Genomic DNA, 20,613 nt, shown 5'->3' on the forward strand with positions numbered 1-20,613 from the left:
TATGTAAGTTTGCCGGATCGGGTAGCGGATCTGTAGTTTGATGGAATGAGACATGAGAAACTACAAATTTGACTTGCATCTGATGTCGCAATACATCATACTTTCATAAAATCATGCAACATATTCTACATTGTCTGTGGACATTGTTATTTGCAAAGCTGGTGCTGGATAAACAAATAGTGCGTGCGACAGAGGAAAAGTTCTTTGGTGTTGCTTTAAGAGTGATGCGAGCGTTAGTCCAGAGCCCCCTGGTGGCTGGCTGCAGTACAATGTGTAACTCCGCCCATCCCCATGTATTTCAATGGCCAAGTAGCCAACTTTCCGTGTCACTTTTCTCACCTAAAACTATTTTTGTATCAACAACTTTTTATTCGAAAAAATAGTTTTCAAGATGCTTCAATACACACAATTTTTCTTTTCTCGCTGAAATTATTTTTTTAAATGTTATATTAACAAATCTAAAAAGGGCGTGTTTACACCTATGATTGACAGCTGGCTGGCTGCAGACACGACGCTTTGTCCATTATGTTTTACCGTCTAGGCTGCAGACACTACCACGTCATCGCTCACTTATTTTAACTACACCTGATTTCGACACATAATCTAACCTAAATAAGTGTTGCTGTTATTATCATTAGGCTATATCTTATCACAGTCTGATTAAATACATATTGATAGTCATACATTGTGTAGTTGTTTGTAAGAGACATCGTTGTTAGTTGTGACAGATTATTTGTGAAAAAAGATATGTGCTGTTCTTTCGTAGATGCTAAGTATATTAGCTCATAGCATGCTAAATCATGCTAGCATTAGCCAGTTGATAGGTTAAGTAAAAGGGCTCTTGATCCGAAGTGACATTAGCCATAGTCACCATCATTTACAGTCCTACTTGTTTCAAATGGTTTAACGTAACCAGTGATGGCCGCCATCATCGTTGCAACTTCATTTGAATATACTTAAGTCACTGGAGAAGGCGATATTAAAGGAACACGCCACCCAAAATCAGTAGTAATATATGTTCTTACCTTAACTTTCACGAGTTGAGTCATACCTCTCCCGCGCCGGTAGGTGAACTCAAACGCTCTGTCGCGCGGCGCGAATGTGTTAGCATGTTGCTATGCTAGCGGGCTCTGCCGTGGCCGTAGAGAGAGGAACATAGCAGTAATCAAACACCTCCATTTTTTCCCTACTTAAATACAGTTGCACGAGTAGTTGATAAAAATGTGTACGTCACACAACATGAAACGTGGCGATTTTCCCAGCGAATAAACAGGAGAACTACAATGTGTGGCGCAATAGCACTTGGGAGTACTTTGACCTAGCGTGGTAATATTATTAACACCTAATTGTAGATCCTATCCACCACAGAGTTTAGAATCCATGGTGGATCGACCCTCAGCCTCTCCCTCCCCTCTGAGCGAGAGAGAGGCACACACACTAGAGATGCGCTGATGGGCTATTATTTCAACCATAACTGCATAGCAAAACTTATCATCCATCAGCCATCCATCAGCACCAAAGTTTGTTGACCAATTTTCAAAACTGCACCCGCCCACCATCCGTTGGTTGTTTTAATGTAGGCTATATGGGTGATGCAGCGCTGCTGACGTGAGGCTAAAGCCCTTGCCTGTTCTAGAAAGACTGATCTAATGCAGCAAATATATTAAAAGGCTGAAGTCGTACATTGGCTAGGCCTATCCCCAGAATATCAGCAGCAAACTCTGTCTCTGTCGCGCAAAATAGTCTCCAAATAAAACGCACATCGGCCTGTTGCCTATACTGCCAGCTTGTGACAATATATCGTCCAAAATGCTTGATTGCATCGCATTCTCCACATTTTTAGCTAAATTTTCATGTACCACATCAGCATTTTTGTTCAGTGAATCTTTTGTAAATTACTTTACAATTACCGTCGGGCCCTTGTCAGCAGACTTCGGCTTGCCTCTTCTATTCACTCCTTGTCTTCCGATGTCATTTCTGAGTCATCTACAGATGTTTACACACATTCACCTCCCTAAATAGAACCAACTTGACGTTGACTTCAACCTGTGTTATATCCTAGATGAGACTGCCTGGGTTATTTTGTTTAGATATTAGCCTATATATAAAACACATAATTGTAGCCTACCATTCAGGGAATAGGCATTTAAAAGAGAGACAGAGAGTGATATGACTCAGAAATGACATTGGGCGATGGCAGTGCGAGATGTTCAGAACGTAAGAGCTAAAACTTCTACAAACTCACTAACATCCACAGCGGAAAAAGAAGGCAAGAAAAATGGTCGGAAAACTTAGATGTGTAAGGCAAGCAAGCAAGTTTGGCGGTTGTTACTAAAAATGTGAACATGCACGTTGCACTGTTGTGCGGTGGACTTTCAGAATGAATGGAGTCAGAGTTTCTTTAATATCGAGGCGTCATATTTGTCCGATGGCCTGCTATAAAATGAATTGCGATGTCTGTCTGAAAAAGACGCACTCGTGCAGTCAAAATGAATGGGAGTCTTCAGAACAGGCTTGTCAGTCAACCTGACATATGTGTAAAGTAGCCTATAATGTGAATGACTTGCTATTTTATCAAGGATTTCTTTCTTTTTGCAAAAAATAAAGTACAATAGGCATTAATTAGTAGGCCTGGAGCATGCTGAAATTATGTGGCAAATTGCGTTTTTTATTACAATGATAAAATTGTAAAAGGACGTGACCGAAGCTGAGGCAAGCCAGGCAATAGGCCTATAGGCCCGACGGTAATTGTAAAGCAATTTACAAAAGATTAACTGAACAAAAATGCTGATGTGGTACATGAAAGTTTAGCTAAAAATGTGGAGAATGCAATGCAATCAAGCATTTTGGACGATATATTGTCACAAGCTGCATGGCAGAATAGGCAACAGGCCGATGTGCGTTTTATTTGGAGACTGTTTTGCGTCCACCTGTCAAAAAACTGACAGGTGGATCACACCTCCTTAACAACATCAGCTGATAAAAATGCGTCACACTACACCGTGTGACCTTCTGATGAAGACGGAAGTATACGTCGAAACATGTTAAGGTAAAGAAAAAACATCTACCAATATATGTGTATGTGATAAAAGAAAAACCAAACTTATGGATTCTGGACTTCCTAACCAACAGACCTCAGTCTGTTAGGTTAGATAATCGCACCTCCTCAACCATCGAACACCAGTGTACCACAGGGATGTGTGCTGAGCCCTCTCCTCTACTCCCTCTTCACCTACGACTGCACACCTGTACATGGCTCTAACACCATTGTCAAGTTTAAAGATGACACTACGGTGATTGGGCTCATCAGCAATAACGATGAGACGGCCTACAGGGAGGAGGTCCAGCACCTAACATCGTGGTGCACTGATAACAACCTGGCTCTCAACACCAAGAAGACCAAAGAGCTCATTGTGGACTTCAGGAAGTCTAAAGCTAGCACACACACACCCATTCTCATCAACAGGACTGAGGTGGAGCATGTCACCAGCTTCAAGTTTCTGGGTGTGCACATCTCTGAGGACCTCTCTTGGACCCTCAACACCTCTACCCTGATCAAAAAGGCTCACCAGCGTCTCTTCTTTCTGAGGTCCATCTGTCTCCTCAGATCCTGGTGAACGTCTACCGCTGCAACATCGAGAGCATCCTCACCAACTGTATCATAGTTTGGTATGGCAACTGCTCTGCCCACGACCGGAAAGCACTGCAGTGCAGAGGGTGGTGAAAACTGCCCAACACATCACCGGTTCCTCACTCCCCTCCATCGATGCCATCCAGGGCAAGCGATGCTTGCGTAAGGCGCGCATCATCAAAGACTGTTCAACCACAGACTGTTCACTCCACTCCCCTCCGGGAGGCGTTACAGGTCTCTCCGCATCCGAACCAGCAGGTTCAGAGGAAGCTTCTTTCCTGTGGCTGTCACCCTACTGAACTCTAGCTCTGCATCCCGGTGACATCCAACCAACTAAGCCCCCATCACCCCCTGCCCCGCCTGATGCCTCCTTGCCTGTGCCTGTTGAGGTGTCCACGACCATGGCAACCTTGACAGGGACAACAAGGAGGCGGACATCCCCTAGCCCCCCCCCCCCCACAACTGCACTACCCTATCCCACCCATCTATTTATTTACAAATGTCCATACTGTAATTACACTTATACTGTACATAGCCATAGTCCACTGCTTTTCATCCTGCACATACACTTATTATTAATACTATTGTAATGTTACTGTTTCTGCACTACAATGGTACTGTTACCACACTGCACATAGTTGTACATACTGTACATATCTGTCTATATGGTTCATACTAAATATCCATATTTATTCAGTTTTTCTGTAATATATTCTGTTAATACACTGCATATATCTATATTGTTCTTACTACTACTATAATGGTACCACCACTACATTGCACATACCTGTACATGTTGTTCATACATTGTTCATATTACAGTACATAGCCATATTTATTCTGCTCTTACTGCAGGTAACTGCTAATACACTGCACATATTTATATTTAATTTATGCTACTCTAAACCACCTTCTGCAAAACAACTGTATACTACTGTCTACACTGCACTATATTTCTTGTCCTGTCTATGCACCACCTGCCTATACTGTGTACAGTATATCACATTGCACTTTTCTGCTTTTTTGCACTTCTGGTTAGACGCAAACTGCATTTCGTTGTCTCTGTACTTGTTCTCTGCACAATGACAATAAAGCTAAATCTAATCTAATTTAATCTAAAAAATTATCTGCCTCTGCTTTGCCTCTTTACGGATCATGCTATGAATAGCAGCAGCAATGTCTGCATAAGTTGAGACATTGTTATTGACCTTCTGGACCAGAGACATTCCATCAATGATTGTTGCTGTATTATATTCATCTGAAAGATTATCTGATAGTGATGCAAGTTTCTGCAAATGCTTTGCAAGTGCTGCTTTAGAGGTTTTCCTTGGGGTCCCCTCAGGTGTCGCCAATGACCATGGTTAAGGTCCAAGAGGGTGACAAAAGACTTCTCTCATGTCCAGTCTTTAACATGATGGTCTTGCCATGTGCCTGTGTTTTCTTTTTTGACTCATGCTCGTAAATGTCTTTAATTTTTGCTTTGTCAATGTATCATGGAATTTGTGCTTAGGTGTATCTGACTCCAGCCTCTATGTCATGATCTTTGCCTGTAGTATGAGCCTGAATCAGATCATCCCTAACCTCTTGTGTTGCTTTGCCTGCTGTAGATATGCAAATTAACTCATGTTCCTCTGAAAATGGATTGATCCAATTTCAGTTTCTGTCTCATCTCATCAGAACTGTGTAGAATTTTTAAAACTGTTGTAAATGTATGTACTTGTAGATCAAGTCTTGGAAAATAGTTATTATTTATTTTCAATGGAAATTATTTTAACATCAGATGAAAGACAATTTTAAGTATTATAATAATAATAATAATAATAGTACATAATGATAACAATGTGTAAAGTATGTATATTTTCACCAACCAGTTCATCTACATCTCATTCCCACATTCTTACTAGTCAAAAGTACAACTGAAATGTATAATGTAGATCATTTTAGCACCTGTGATGCAATTACCATAATTTCCCAACTATTAGCTCCAGCTTATACATTGATTTTGCCAAATTTCTTCAGCTATGAGGTTAATACATGGGGGCAGTTAATATGGTATATGGTTTTGTTTCTTTTAACTTGCATAAAACACTGTCGGGTGGCTTATACACAGTGTTGTACAATACACTGTATGTATTTCATGTGCCCTGGACATGATAAAATTATAATATTTATGTTAAGCTGGGTACATGTGGTGATGTGAACAATATGGTATTCCTTGAATGTAAAGGTAATATGTGATTGGTAATCATGATGTTTTGATCTCTTGGAATATCTCTTATTATGACTGCCGCGCAGCGAAGATTTTTTTTTTTCTTTTTTTTTCTTTTTCGCATGCCCAAATTTCTGTCAATGATTCCCGGGACACTGAAAGACCGGGGTACACGAAACTTGGTGGGCATGTAACACCACATGGATAGCATGGAACCATCGTTTTTCGTTTTGATCTGTAGCCCCCCCCCGCTGGACTGGACCCCCCGAAAGGAGGGTAGGGCAGACACAGTTTTCTGTGAATATCTCGAAAACCGTAGGGTTTAGGAGGACCATTTTTTTTTGTATGTTGATCTCAAGGGGCCATGTCAACCCATTCCATAACGACTCATTTCATGTATAGCGCCACCTAGTTAAACACAAAAAAGTAAAAATGAGGTGTTGTAATTGAAGGTATCTGTGACCTAACAAAGTCAAAACTGTACAAAATTGGAAGTGTAGGATCATTATGACACCCTCTGTATGCACGCCAAGTTTCGTGGAATTCCGTTCATGGGGGGCCACACAATAAATTAATTTATGTTACTATACACCAACTGGCCTGTAGGTGGCCGGAGACAGTTTTCTGTGAATATCTCGATAACCGTAGGGCCTAGGAGGTCCACCTTTTTTATGTATGTTGGTCTTAAGGGGGCATGTCAACCCATCCCATTACCACTTATTTCATGTATAGCGCCACCTAGTTAAAAATTAAAAAGCAAAAAATTAGGTGTTTTCATCACAATATCTCTGGCTGACAAGGTCAAAACTGCACGAAATTAAAAGTGTAGGATCATTATGACACCCTCCGAATGCATGCCAAGTTTTGTGTACTTTCGTTCATGGGGGGCCTTACAATAAAATAATTTATGTGTACATTTAGTGATGTACACCAACAAGGATTCCCGGGACACTGAAAGACCGGGGTACACAAAACTTGGTGGGCATGTACCCCCACATGGATAGCATGGAACCGTAATTTTTCATTTTGATCTGTAGCCCCCCCGCTGGACTGGACCCCCCGAAAGGAGGGTAGGGCAGACACAGTTCTCTGTGAATATCTTGAGAACTGTAGGGCCTAGGATGACCATTTTTTTCCATATGTTTGCCTCCAGGGGTCATGTTAACCCATTTCATGTGCACACATGTGCACAAACAGATACACAAACACACACACACACACATACATTCACAGTAATCATACGTATGACACATACTCACACAGTAGACATATGTACGCTTGCATGCACAGGCACATACGCAGGCATACACACAAGCACGCACACACACACACACACACACACACACACACACGCATAACATAAACATGTACATGCACACATGCACACAATTCAAGAATTTCTCAGAATTATGAACAGGCAAGATGGAGGTGAGGTTGTATAAAATGAATTTTACATGTGAAATCTATGAACTAATCATGTTTTGGTACTTGTTGTCTAGCAGATACCAGTGAGAATTGAGTGTGGATAATGCAATTTAGTGAGACAGTTAGAATCATATAGGCCTTTCAGCGTGATTTATTTTTGTGTAAAAAATGTGCTGGACTGGGCGGCGGTCATATTTTGTACCGCTCTGCGGTACATCTAGTTAAATACTAATTTACTGAATTTTGGGGTGTTCCCGAATGTCCGAATAGTACATTTACAAATAGTAAATAGCATAGCAATGCAGACCTATGTAATCATTTGTATTTCAAGTCTCTGCTGGGAGGTAAGAAGGTATAAATACATTGATTAATGAGGTAGTGGGCATTTCAGTGCTGCAACACGTTGTGTCTCTGAAAACGTAGATTTGCTCATTATTACACATAAATCTTGAATTTTATCAACCAAAATGAAGGGCAAAATCACATAATGATTCAAAATATGTATGCCAACATCAAACACCACATATGTATCAGTAATAATGAGGTTTGGATTATTTTCTGGGCTCTTATGAGTGGTTTAACAAAAAAAAGCCGATAGGCGGAATTTCCTTTTTTCAAATCAGAGGTCAACTTTGAAGGCCTGTACAGCCACAAAGCTACAAGATCCAACTTGCTATCATACCATTTTATACTCCAGAGATATGTAGCTTTCAGAAAAATATAGTGAGAATTTGCCCCCCCAAGTGGTAGTGACACGCCCCTTTTTGGGCCTGTGGCTCATGGACTTTAAAGGAGAATTCCGGTGTGATATTGACCTAAAGTGTGTTGAAACATGATACCGATCGTGAACGTATGTCTCATAGCCCATCTCGGCTTGTCCCCTGCACTCCAAAATCTTCCAACAATCCAACAGCTTTTTCAATGGTGGTGCTTCGGCATTTCCATTTACGAGGCTCAATGTATCTCCACACTTCATTGGTAGACTTCCGAGGGCCCTGACATTTAAAACGAGACATTGAGAACTTTGAAAAAGCACTGGTAGTTTACTTACAAGACGATTTATACAGACAGTATCTTCACGAAGTTTAGCGTTTGCAGCCATCTTGAATTTAGTCATGATAAGTCGAGCGACGAGTAAGAATGAACAGGTATGCTAAGGGATCAGATTCCGAAAATAATTCCATGGAAATGCATGGATTCCAGTTGCTGCTACTGGAAGAAACTGGAATCCATGCATTTCCACTAAATTATTTTTGGATCAGTACACCACTACAACTAACTAACTAGACTACACCACTGGTTAAATGGCACATTGCAATTAACAATTTGTGTGAGTTCAGGGGCATACAGAAAGTTGAAGTTTGGGTGACATCAATAAAGAAAATAGAAACAAAGGGATGTGTACAGCCTCAAGTAGGAATGATGTCACATTAACAGAAGGTTCAGAGCAGCGGCAGACCTTTCTTGGTGCCACGCAAGTTATTGAAAGTCATGTGTTTTCAGAACGTAGTGGTGCTGTGCCATGTCCCATGTATAAGGGGCTTCAGGTTGGTCCAGTGACGGTGGGTGATGATGTCAGGGAGATGGATGTCAGGGGACTTGGAGAAAGGGGGAGGACATGCCACCTCAGACCACCCCAGTCAAACCACTTCACGTAGGCATTCCCTTGCTTGCAGACTAATGTAGACCATGGAGACCACCTTGCCGCCACCTCCAGTACATTCAGCCATCACCCATATCTTACCTGCAAAAAGGAAAGTTACAATAAAGTTAGTCAGACAATTTTACAACATTACAAAGCATCTAATCAGGCACTCAACACCACTAGTAATACCAATGAATTAATATGTGTGCAATAAACTTCACAGCCTACCTAATGTTAACTACACATTTAAATATGCGGTGTGAATGTTATTAACTTGCGTCAGCTTGAAAAATAACGTTATCAGTATGACTGATCATGGACGTTAGATGACAAACTAAGGTCTTTCTCAAATGTTCACCGATATCCCTGGGAAGTGACTGGTTCTTGGCGTAGTGTTTAATGCAGGCGTTTCATTTATCGATCATTCACTTATGCGGTCTACAACTACCGACCTACCGATCTATTTTTTACAGTCTATCTATGCTACCGACCTACCATCACAGAAGTAGCTCTAACAGAGGTGTCTGTCGTTAACGTTAGAAAAAATGCAACGCTGGCAAACTGGCTAGTAGTTACATTAACATGACTGGTAGATGAGGTCCATGCTTCACATTACGTTAACGTTAACTTGCGTTGCTTTATCACATCATACTGTTGCTTTATCACATCGATCATATACTGTACTGACTGTATAGTGTCATTAATCCCCATGTACAGTCAATGGTTACTCCATGTTGAGATGGCATACATTAAGATTGAGATATTTGAAAACAGCAACAACTAATAAAACCAAGTATATCATGCATCGATGCTAACCGGATTTAATCACGATTTAACAGTCGTCTTCTATGCCAACATATAGATTATGTGCATGCAGGTTCATTGAGAGACAGAGACACAAGGAGAGGCTGTGCAAAGGGCACACATAGCTCTACAATGACAGGATCCAATTTTATCCAATTTAAGTAGTACAATATAGAAAATCATTGTGTGGTGGTCAGTGTTGATATTGTGGTGGGCCGCCACAAATAAGTCAATGTATGGGAAACACTGCTTCACTTCAACGACTAACTTAGCCTCCCGTTAACGGTAACGTTAATGTAGCTGCTAACGTTACCATGTAATTCGCTGTCCGTATTTCTGTTGTTAGCTCATTAGTATTCACCATACTAAATTGTCACAGTCTATAATCAACATAATAAGCTCTCTTAGATGTATTTAAGAACACCAATAGACAAAAAAAAACTTTTCAGTTGATACGCAACACTTACCAGACAAGAACAAACCGATTGTTGTTTGTACTGTTTAGCTATGTCACAGCCGCAAAATTCATCCAGCCAGCTAGCCTTCGGCGCAGAGTCGACCTGCGTTGTGGAAATGAGAAAGGGGCGGGTTTCACTTGACAAGGGGCGTGTTTAACTCGCTTAGTGGCAACTGAGTGGGCGTGCCTGACCGCGACTCCTCTTCACTGCGCATGCTTCAACTTTTGCTGCGCAGCCGCACTTCAAATTGGCTCCAAATCTTCCAAGATGGCTTCGCCTCGGCGGCTTCAATTCCATAGAACACTGCAGAATGCAGCCACACTGTCCAGTTCTATACACGAATCCGGCGAAACTACCGGAAGTAAGCGGGCGCCATTACTGAGCTGTTGCTGGGTAGCATTGCGCCAGTGCCTCCTATTGGATTCGTTGTGTCCACTGGGATAACAGCCCGCGATTTACGACTGTCTCACTACTTCTTTTATAATGTCGAGTGGGAAAACATGATCCGTTTTCAATTGTTCCAATAGCAGCAATAAAATTACCAGTTGGAGGAACAACAAAAATGTAAGATACACAAAATACCCCTGGTCGACTGCCCGTCTGGTAGCCTAACGTTACCATACAGTTTGCACAGATAGCAGTTAGCTGTACCTTACTCTTTCCTTTTGAAATGTGGAAATTAGATAAACAATGGTCACAAATGAAAAACATAAATTTGTTTCAATTTTTAGCTTGTAACTATCCCCAAAGTATAAAGGCCCTATAGGTTCCTTGTTGAAGGTGGTAGTCTTAAAAATCCGAGGCACACTGATGTTGATGAAAGAAGTTAAAAATCCTTTATTTTAAGGGATAACGCCTACGCGTTTCGACTGCAAATCAGTCTTCATCAGGGCAAACTTTGTTACTTCTTACAAAGGTGCTTTTAAAATGGATTCCATGTCATGTGACAAAGTGGAATGGCCAATCAGAATCAGTGCATTGTGAAATGCTTTTGAAACATAAAAGTCCCATCACCATTTTGCACAATAGACAATATACAATAACAGAAAATAACAAAACTGTCTACTATTTAATAGGACCCAGATAAGTTCTCAGTTACAAAAATGCATTGAGAGAGGCCAAGTCCTAAGTCTTAATGGCAAAGTGCCTGGATACAGACAACTATAGGTGCCTGGGCACAGACAAACAGGTAGACATAGTGTATTCTTTGAATATTAGAAGACTATGGCAATGTTCATTTAGAGTCATCACATTCAGTAGTAGTATCACATATAAGGCAGTCCATGATATAACATTACAGACTTAAAAATAAGACAGTAGGCAAACAAGGGGTACTTCATAGAAAAGGAGAAAAGTCAATTTCTTCATTTAGTCCAGGATAGGATGTGGCCCTCAATGTATGGATCCAAAAAGTTTCCCTCTGTAAGAGCCGTTTCAGTCTGTCTCCCCCCCTGGTGCTATTTGGAATTATTTCAATAGCCATGGCTTTTAGAGTCATGTGGTTAGTATGGCCAGCATTTTTGTAGTGTTGAGCCATTGGATAGTTGGGATTCTGTGTTTTGATAGCATTCTTATGTTCAGCCAGTCTTTGACGCAATTTTCGTTTGGTGCGGCCCACATAAAAACATCCACATTCACATTCCAATCTATACACCACAAATGTTGAGTTACAGTTGGCAAAGTCACGACAATAAAATACTCTCTGTGTAAAAACATCCACAAACTTGTCCTCCCTCTTAATGTTATCACAATGATTGCAGCCACCACACCTGTAGGTGCCTTTTGGCTTAGGGAAGTATAGCTTGGGTTTCTCAGCTGGTAAGTGGCTTTTGACCAAACTGTCTTTGAGTGTTGGTGCCCTTCGAAAGGAGACAGTTGGAAATTCTGCAAACAATGAGGAGAGGGTGTCATCGCTCAATAATATGTTCCAGTTTTGTGTGATTATATTTTTAACTTTATAGGCCATGTTGCTGTATTGTATAGAGAAAAATGTTCTAGAGTCTCGTTGTGATTTCAATCGTGTTCTCTTTGACATCAGTTGTTTTCTCTTTAGAGATTTTGTTTTAGTCAAGGCCATCGCTAAAACTTTATTTTCATAGCCTCTTTGTTTGAATCTGTGAAACATATCATCAGCCTGGTGTTCAAAGTCCCCATCTTCATCACATATCCTTCTCAGTCTTTGAAACTGGCCGTATGGGATATTAGTTATCAGACTTTTAGGATGGAAACTGTCAGCCCTCAAAATGGTGTTCCTGTCTGTGCTTTTTCTGTAAATTGTAGTGTGTAAAATGCCATCAGTGTCAATGCTGATTGTCAAATCAAGAAAATTAATTTCTGTGGCACTATATTCCAGACTGAGTCTGATGTTGGAGTTAGTGGAGTTCAGGTAGTGGTGGAATGCAACGAGTTTATCTTCAGGCCCAGAAAAGATAAAACAGAGGTTGTCGATATATCTCCCATACCATTTTATTAAATGTTTGAAGGGATTGATGTGGCTGTAAATGTACCTCTCTTACCACAGACCCAAATACAGTCCAGCATAGTTGGGTGCATAGGCCGCGCCCATAGCAGTGCCTTTGATTTGCCGATAGAGCTTGTCCTGGAATAGAAAGATGTTATTTCTTAAAGTCCAGTTTGTTAGGTCCACTAAGAAATCTGTAGGGGGGCAGTCAGCATTAGGCCTTTGTTGAAGAAAGTGTCTTAGGGCTTCTAAGCCCTCTTCATGTGCAATGTTAGTATACAGAGCCTCAACATCCATAGTTACCAGGAAAGCATTATTCACTTTTTTAATTTCTTCCAGTTTCTTCAATACATCAGTGGTGTCTTGAAGGTATGCCTTAAGGGAGCTGGTTAAAGGTTTAATAAAAAAGTCAATATATTTAGACACTGGCTCAGTAATGCTGTCAATGCCACTAATGATAGGCCTGCCTGGTGGTGTTTCGAGACACTTATGTATCTTTGGCAGCAAGTAAAAAGTGGCCAGTCGAGGCTCCTTTGGGAGAAGGAAATTCAGTTTATTAGTAGTTATCCAATTTCTTTTCAAAGCCTCATCTAACAAATTCTTCAGTTCATTAGTAAATGAAATGATAGGGTTGGATTGAAGGGGGGCATAGTAGTGTTGGTCATTTAGCTGTCTTAGAGCTTCATAAATGTACTGTTCCTTACCCCAAACGACAGTCGCTCCTCCTTTGTCAGCTGCTCGGATAACTAGATCATCATTAGTTTTCAGCCACTGGATTGCCCGCTTTTCTCCTGCAGTCAGGTTGGAGTGAGTTGTTGTCCCGAAGCTCTGAAAAAGTTTCTCAACATCATGGTCCACTTTTTTCATATATGCATTTAGTCAGACATTGTTGCTGAGTGGAAAAAAGATGGACTTTGGTCTAAATGGGCTATGTGGCTCCCTAGCTCCATCACCCGGATGCACAGGTCCATCAGCTGTTACTTCTCTATTGTGATACCAGGCCTTCAAATGCAGATTGCGGAAAAACTTAAACAGGTCAACTTTTGTCTGAAAATAACTGGTCTGGAATGTTGGGGCATATGAAAGGCCCTTAGACAGCACATTTAAGCAATCAGGTGAAAGTGGTGTACCCGAAATGTTTATCACCGTCTTCCTTTCGAAGGGCACCAACACTCAAAGACAGTTTGGTCAAAAGCCACTTACCAGCTGAGAAACCCAAGCTATACTTCCCTAAGACAAAAGGCACCTACAGGTGTGGTGGCTGCAATCATTGTGATAACATTAAGAGGGAGGACAAGTTTGTGGATGTTTTTACACAGAGAGTCTTTTATTGTCGTGACTTTGCCAACTGTAACTCAACATTTGTGGTGTATAGATTGGAATGTGAATGTGGATGTTTTTATGTGGGCCGCACCAAACGAAAATTGCGTCAAAGACTGGCTGAACATAAGAATGCTATCAAAACACAGAATCCCAACTATCCAATGGCTCAACACTACAAAAATGCTGGCCATACTAACCACATGACTCTAAAAGCCATGGCTATTGAAATAATTCCAAATAGCACCAGGGGGGGAGACAGACTGAAATGGCTCTTACAGAGGGAAACTTTTTGGATCCATACATTGAGGGCCACATCCTATCCTGGACTAAATGAAGAAATTGACTTTTCTCCTTTTCTATGAAGTACCCCTTGTTTGCCTACTGTCTTATTTTTAAGTCTGTAATGTTATATCATGGACTGCCTTATATGTGATACTACTACTGAATGTGATGACTCTTAATGAACATTGCCATTATAGTCTTCTAATATTCAAAGAATACACTATGTCTACCTGTTTGTCTGTGCCCAGGCACCTATAGTTGTCTGTATCCAGGCACTTTGCCATTAAGACTTAGGACTTGGCCTCTCTCAATGCATTTTTGTAACTGAGAACTTATCTGGGTCCTATTAAATAGTAGACAGTTTTGTTATTTTCTGTTATTTTTTGTATATTGTCTATTGTGCAAAATGGTGATGGGACTTTTATGTTTCAAAAGCATTTCACAATGCACTGATTCTGATTGGCCATTCCACTTTGTCACATGACATGGAATCCATTTTAAAAGCACCTTTGTAAGAAGTAACAAAGTTTGCCCTGATGAAGACTGATTTGCAGTCGAAACGCGTAGGCGTTATCCCTTAAAATAAAGGATTTTTAACTTCTTTCATCAACATCAGTGTGCCTTGGATTTTTAAGACTACCACCTTCAACAAGGAACCTATAGGGCCTTTATACTTTGGGGATAGTCACAAGCTAAAAATTGAAGTTCTCATGTCCTTTCTGATGAGCACCTGATGTTTTCTTCAAACAATTGACCCAACGCAGCACTCTCCTTTTCTTCAATTCTTGACTTTTAAGACATAAATTTGTTTGTTTGATATCCATTCATTTATTTATTGTTGCCAAATGGACATATATTTTTATAGTTTCCTCGTTAGCTAGCCTAGCTAGCATAGTTATTGCTGACGTTAGAGCTACAGTAGTGAAGTAGATATAATATCAACCTAGTCCCAATTATGTCTTTATTTCCTCGTTCTCTACTCAGCTATTTTCATAAATAATCTGTAAGATCGCTTGTACAGTACCTTCATCTGTGACCGGAGGCCACTGTCTAACATCATCAACCCAACAAGCCATACTGCCTGGCTGTAGAGCTAGCTGTCATTAAGGGTGCGTTATCACGGAGGTTTGTTTACATACCAAATTGGATTGGTTGTGTCCACTGGGATAACAGCCCGCGATTTACGACTGTCTCACTACTTCTTTTATAATGTCGAGTGGGAAAACATGCCAAATGGACAGATATTTGTAGTTTTCTCGTTAGCTAGCCTAGCTAGCATAGTTATTGCTAACGTTAGCTAGCTACAGTAGTTAAGTAGATATAATATCAACCTAGTCCTAATTATGTCTTTATTTCCTCATTCTCTACTCTAAGCTATTTTCATAAATAATCTGTAAGATCGCTTGTACCTTCATCTGTGACCGGAGGCCATTTAACCTAACATCATCAACCCAACAAGCCATACTGCCTGGCTGTAGCTGTCATTGAGGGTGCGTTATCACGGAGGTTTGTTTACATACCAGTAACAGCTCAGTAATGGCGTCGCCACAAGATGGCAGCCTCCACAGAACGCCTGTATGAACATGGATTCACTTTTAAAAAAGATGGCAGAGCGCGAATCTTTTTTTACATGATTTAGTGCTGGCAAGGCATTGAACTGGGCTGAATGGATTTGGAAAATATATATTTTTTTTTAAATTACCTGTATGAACATGGATTCACTTTAAAAAAGAGAGAAGTGCTCTGCCATCTTTTTTACATGACCTTTACACTTGGTGCTGGCAAGGCATTGAACTGAGCTTCATTCGAGGATTCCAACGGTACCTCATTCATGAAAATCGGACATACAGGTCAAAGGTTACATGCACACACCTTCATACAGACAGCTCAGCCCAGCCCATTAGACAATAGGCTTGTTTGACTTCGGCTGAGTCTGACTTGGTCTGGCTTACTACGTAAACGTGATCTTCAGAGCCTAGCCGGGAGGAGCTACAACAGAGGGCAGCTCATCCCGGACAGAAAGGCTACAGTCTGCCTGACGTGACTCGCGGGAGACATCGCGGAATGTTGTTTGCAATAAACACAGCAGAACTTTCATTCTTACTCATTAAAATGAGCATGATGACTGACGAAATAAATTCTTATGATGTAGTTTAAATAAACCACTGTTGTCATACAGTTAACAGGCCTGCATTGTAGCACATACATTCAATATCAAGTGTTTCCCCTATATGTGTGTCTATCTATTTAGCCAACAGCAGAAAATAACAGAATATCCAAACGTTTTCAGTAGGCTAGCCTACCATTGTTGCAGAAATCACGTATAAGAAGGTATCCGTTCGATTTCTGTTTATTTTCGCATATTCCAACATAAGGAAGCAGCATGAGCCTCTAGTCATAATCGTCATGAGGACATTCCTCCCAAATGGCCCTATCACGTCTTTGAACTGACGTCATGAGGGCGTGTTTCAGCTCGTGCAGCTCGTGGAAGGCAACTGCAAGATCTGTCTGCAAGCTAAGACTCCCGAGATATTTTAAGGCCATGTGACATGGTGTCACGGTGGTAAGTCCCTCTCCGGCTGACAGAAGTCGGACAGAATTTCTAACCAGTATGCATTGCGTCCATCCCAGTATGCATTGTGTTCAACCCAGCATGCATCACATCAAGTCAGATCTGCACAGATCTGCCGCAAGTCGAACTCCCCTATTGCCAGATGGCTTAGAACTCTGCCAGGTGCAAGTAATCAACTCTAGCAGTAGAGCTCTACCAGGTGCAAGTAATGAGGTGCTGTGATGTCATAGAGGCCCAGCATTCAACCATTCTTTTTTGTATAGCAGAACAGAATGGGGAAACAAAGAAGGACAACACATACACACACACACACACACACACATACACATACACATGCAGCGCGGGAGGGAGGGGGAGGAAGTAGCGAGCTAGCTCTCTGTTTAGTTTTTGCCCAGCATCGCTTAGAGCACCTTTAACTGGGTATGTTAACCCAGAGTAAGCGTAAACCTGGTTCCAAAATGAGCAGGCTATGTAAATTACTATGGTAACATAGGCTCTGAACTTAACCTGGTAGGGGATAGGTTTTGTTCAATGTCAATGTCAATTTTATTTATATAGCGCCGCACCAAAGTGCTTCACAATAAAGTGCAATAAATAAAAACAGGAAGGCACAAAAACAAAAAGGGCTACAGTTAAAATAAATTAAGAAATGCAGAAAAAAGAACATTTAAAACTAAACACTGGGGCATAAGGGGAGACACTAGCCAAAGGCAAGTGAAAAAAGGTGGTCTTTAAAAGGGACTTAAAAACATTTGGAGACTGAGCTGAACGGATGTGGAGGGGGAGGCAGTTCCAGAGTCTAGGGGCTGCCACTGAAAAGGCTCTGTCCCCCCTAGTTTTCAGCCTGGCCCTGGGTTCTTCCAGCCACAGTTGGTCTGCTGACCGTAGTGCTCTGGAAGGGGAATGGTGGTGGAGAAGATCAGACAGGTAGGTGGGGGCCAGACCATGGAGAGATTTGTATACAGTCAAGAGGAGTTTGAAATTGATGCGGTAGTGGATGGGGAGCCAGTGGAGTGAAGCCAGAACTGGGGTGATATGTTCGCGTTTAGTGCAGGTGAGGAGTCGGGAGGCTGAGTTCTGAACCAACTGCAGGCGGTGGAGCTGGGATTGATCGATGCCAGTGTAGAGAGCATTACAGTAGTCCAGTTGTGATGTGATAAAGGATGGATGACTCTCTCAAGATCGCTCTGGGGCAGGTAGGCTTTTGTCTTAGCTAGGGTTCAGGTTATGTTCAATTATGTTCGGTCGTTTCAGTGCATGTCAGCCAGGCCACAGTTTTACACTTGTCACACAATGGTGTTTAATTTTGACGAAGATCCGATTGACAAAGAAGCACAAAATCATGTAGTAGGCTTTTCATCCGTGCAATTCACCTCACATCGTTGGTAGGCTATATCCTTTCTTTTCCAAACGAGTTTTGCAAGAGCACTACAGTTTTTCATCTGAATCCTAAATATAGGCTACTGGAAAAGCATTCTCCATCCATAGGCCTACACTACGCATCGAGGATTAGAATAGAATAAAATAAATAAATGTATAGCTAGCCCAATAGTGGACTTTTGTATTTGGCTCACCAGACACAGACAGATGGACAAAACATCTCCGACACATTGAAGATATCATTAAAACAAGTACAGTACAAAAAAGGGGAAAACATATAGAAAATGAATATATAAGTTTAAATATAGGCCTAGGCTACATAACAGCTGGATAGGCTGGATAACACTACGACCAATGTTTACTGACCTCCACCGTTGCAGCGCTGTGGCAGCGTTTAGCTTGCGTCTGGCCCGCCTATATCAGATACGCCAATTTGATTGGTTCCCCGGGATGCAAGGGGTAAAAGTAACGTATCATTGCTCATTGCCAGAGTGCCTTGCAGAGACAATTCCATTGTGCTCTCGCGAGAACTCTGGATTTCCAGGGGTTTGGAGCCAATAGTCCTTTCTGAGCAGATTTCACTACTCTTTGTAGTGCCTTGCGATCAGCAGCGTTGCAGTTGCCGTACCATACAGAGATGCAGTTAGTGAGTATGCTCTCAATGGTAAAACGGTAGAAGTCTGTTAATCCTAGGACATAGGTGTGCTTTCTTCAGTTCGTAGAAAGTGAAGGCGCTTCTTCACCAGACAGGAGTTGAGAGACCAAGAAAGATTAGGGGAGTTCGACTTGCGGCAGATCTGTGCAGATCTGACTTGATGTGATGCATGCTGGGTTGAACACAATGCATACTGGGATGGACGCAATGCATACTGGTTAGAAATTCTGTCCGACTTCTGTCAGCCGGGGAGGGACTTACCACCGTGACACCATGTCACATGGCCTTAAAATATCGCGGGAGTCTTAGCCTGCAGACAGATCTTGCAGTTGCCTTCCACGAGCTGCACGAGCTGAAACACGCCCTCATGACGTCAGTTCAAAGACGTGATAGGGCCATTTGGGAGGAATGTCCTCATGACGATTATGACTGGAGGCTCATGCTGCTTCCTTATGTTGGAATATGCGAAAATAAACAGAAATCGAAGGGATACCTTCTTATACGTGATTTCTGCAACAATGGTAGGCTAGCCTACTGAAAACGTTTGGATATTCTGTTATTTTCTGCTGTTGGCTAAATAGATAGACACACATATAGGGGAAACACTTGATATTGAATTTATGTGCTACAATGCAGGCCTGTTAACTGTATGACAACAGTGGTTTATTTAAACTACATCATAATAATTTATTTCGTCAGTCATCATGCTCATTTTAATGAGTAAGAATGAAAGTTCTGCTGTGTTTATTGCAAACAACATTCCGCGATATCTCCCGCGAGTCACGTCAGGCAGAATGTAGCCTTTCTGTCCGGGATGAGCTGCCTTCTGTTGTAGCTCCTCCCGGCTAGGCTCTGAAGATCACGTTTACGTAGTAAGCCAGACCAAGTCAGACTCAGCCGAAGTCAAACAAGCCTATTGTAACCATGGAGGTATTATATATAACTGGAGAGAGTGACTAAGTCCCGCCCTCCATACAAATGAATGGCGGAGGCTAGGCTAGTAAATCCGGCCAATTCATAGTCAACGCCATCTTGAACACTGGGGTTCGGATCCAGCGCCAGTCGGCTCTGACCATGCGCCAAGTTACAAAGCTGGAAATGACGCATGGACCAACGTCGATTTTTATTGGATATTCTGTAAAAAGAGAGTCGTCCTCCAGTAAGAGGGTGGCGATAATGCACATAAAGTCCTTGCCTCATAACAAGAAGAAGAAAAAGTTGATCGGGAACGCGCATGGAGTCCGAGTGGAGTCGGCCTGAAGCGCAACTTAATTTCATTGGATAACACAGCGGCTCTAACTAAGAGCGGTCTGCCTCACTGATCTATTATAGATCAGTGGGTCTGCCTGCTGTCCTGCTGCAAATATGCATTCGAACATGACGTGAAATATCCATAGTCGAACTATAAATAAACTATTCGGTTTTTAGTGCCAAGTGTAGCGCATTTTTACAGTCTATGATTAGTTTGTTTTTTATTTTATTGTTTGCCATCTCAGCGGGTGCTCTAAACGTATTTTAGCGGTGGCCCATGACCAAATCAAGCCAATAATAGCCAGTAGCCACAATAATGACTGGAGCCAAAGCCCTCAATAGCCACCCTGTTCTGAAAATAATATTGAAGATAGTATTGAAGATGACGCACAGAACGTCAGCCTGAGCGGAAAATTACGTCCCCAACTCATCTAAAATGTGGTGTCTTTACTTTGAGTTGTACACCGCAGATGGTAAAGTAACGGTTAAAGAGAATGTTGTCTGCGGACTCAGCGAA

At 41.6% G+C, this 20,613-nt stretch overlaps 1 long non-coding RNA gene across 3 annotated transcripts in view; it reads right to left on the reverse strand.

Annotated features, from left to right (window-relative positions):
- Positions 1-10,851: 10,851 nt before the first annotated feature.
- Positions 10,852-20,613, reverse strand: part of LOC143105678 (uncharacterized) — a 34,840-nt gene continuing 25,078 nt past the window's right edge. The window contains exons 2-5 of one of the 3 annotated variants that reach the window (XR_012983517.1): positions 13,338-13,461; positions 12,955-13,018; positions 12,680-12,771; positions 10,852-12,056 (exon numbers count right to left, since the gene is read on the reverse strand). This is a non-coding gene — a long non-coding RNA (uncharacterized LOC143105678). The remainder of the gene's footprint in view (positions 12,057-12,679; positions 12,772-12,954; positions 13,019-13,337; positions 13,462-20,613) is intronic. The other 2 variants (XR_012983516.1, XR_012983515.1) reach the window with 2 other exon arrangements.

This window comes from Alosa pseudoharengus, unplaced genomic scaffold (assembly GCF_046254945.1).
Source record: "Alosa pseudoharengus isolate Yale_2024_CS ecotype anadromous, Long Island Sound unplaced genomic scaffold, YU_APseudo_1.1 YU_APseudo_1.1_scf_6, whole genome shotgun sequence".
Classification (NCBI taxonomy): domain Eukaryota; kingdom Metazoa; phylum Chordata; class Actinopteri; order Clupeiformes; family Clupeidae; genus Alosa; species Alosa pseudoharengus.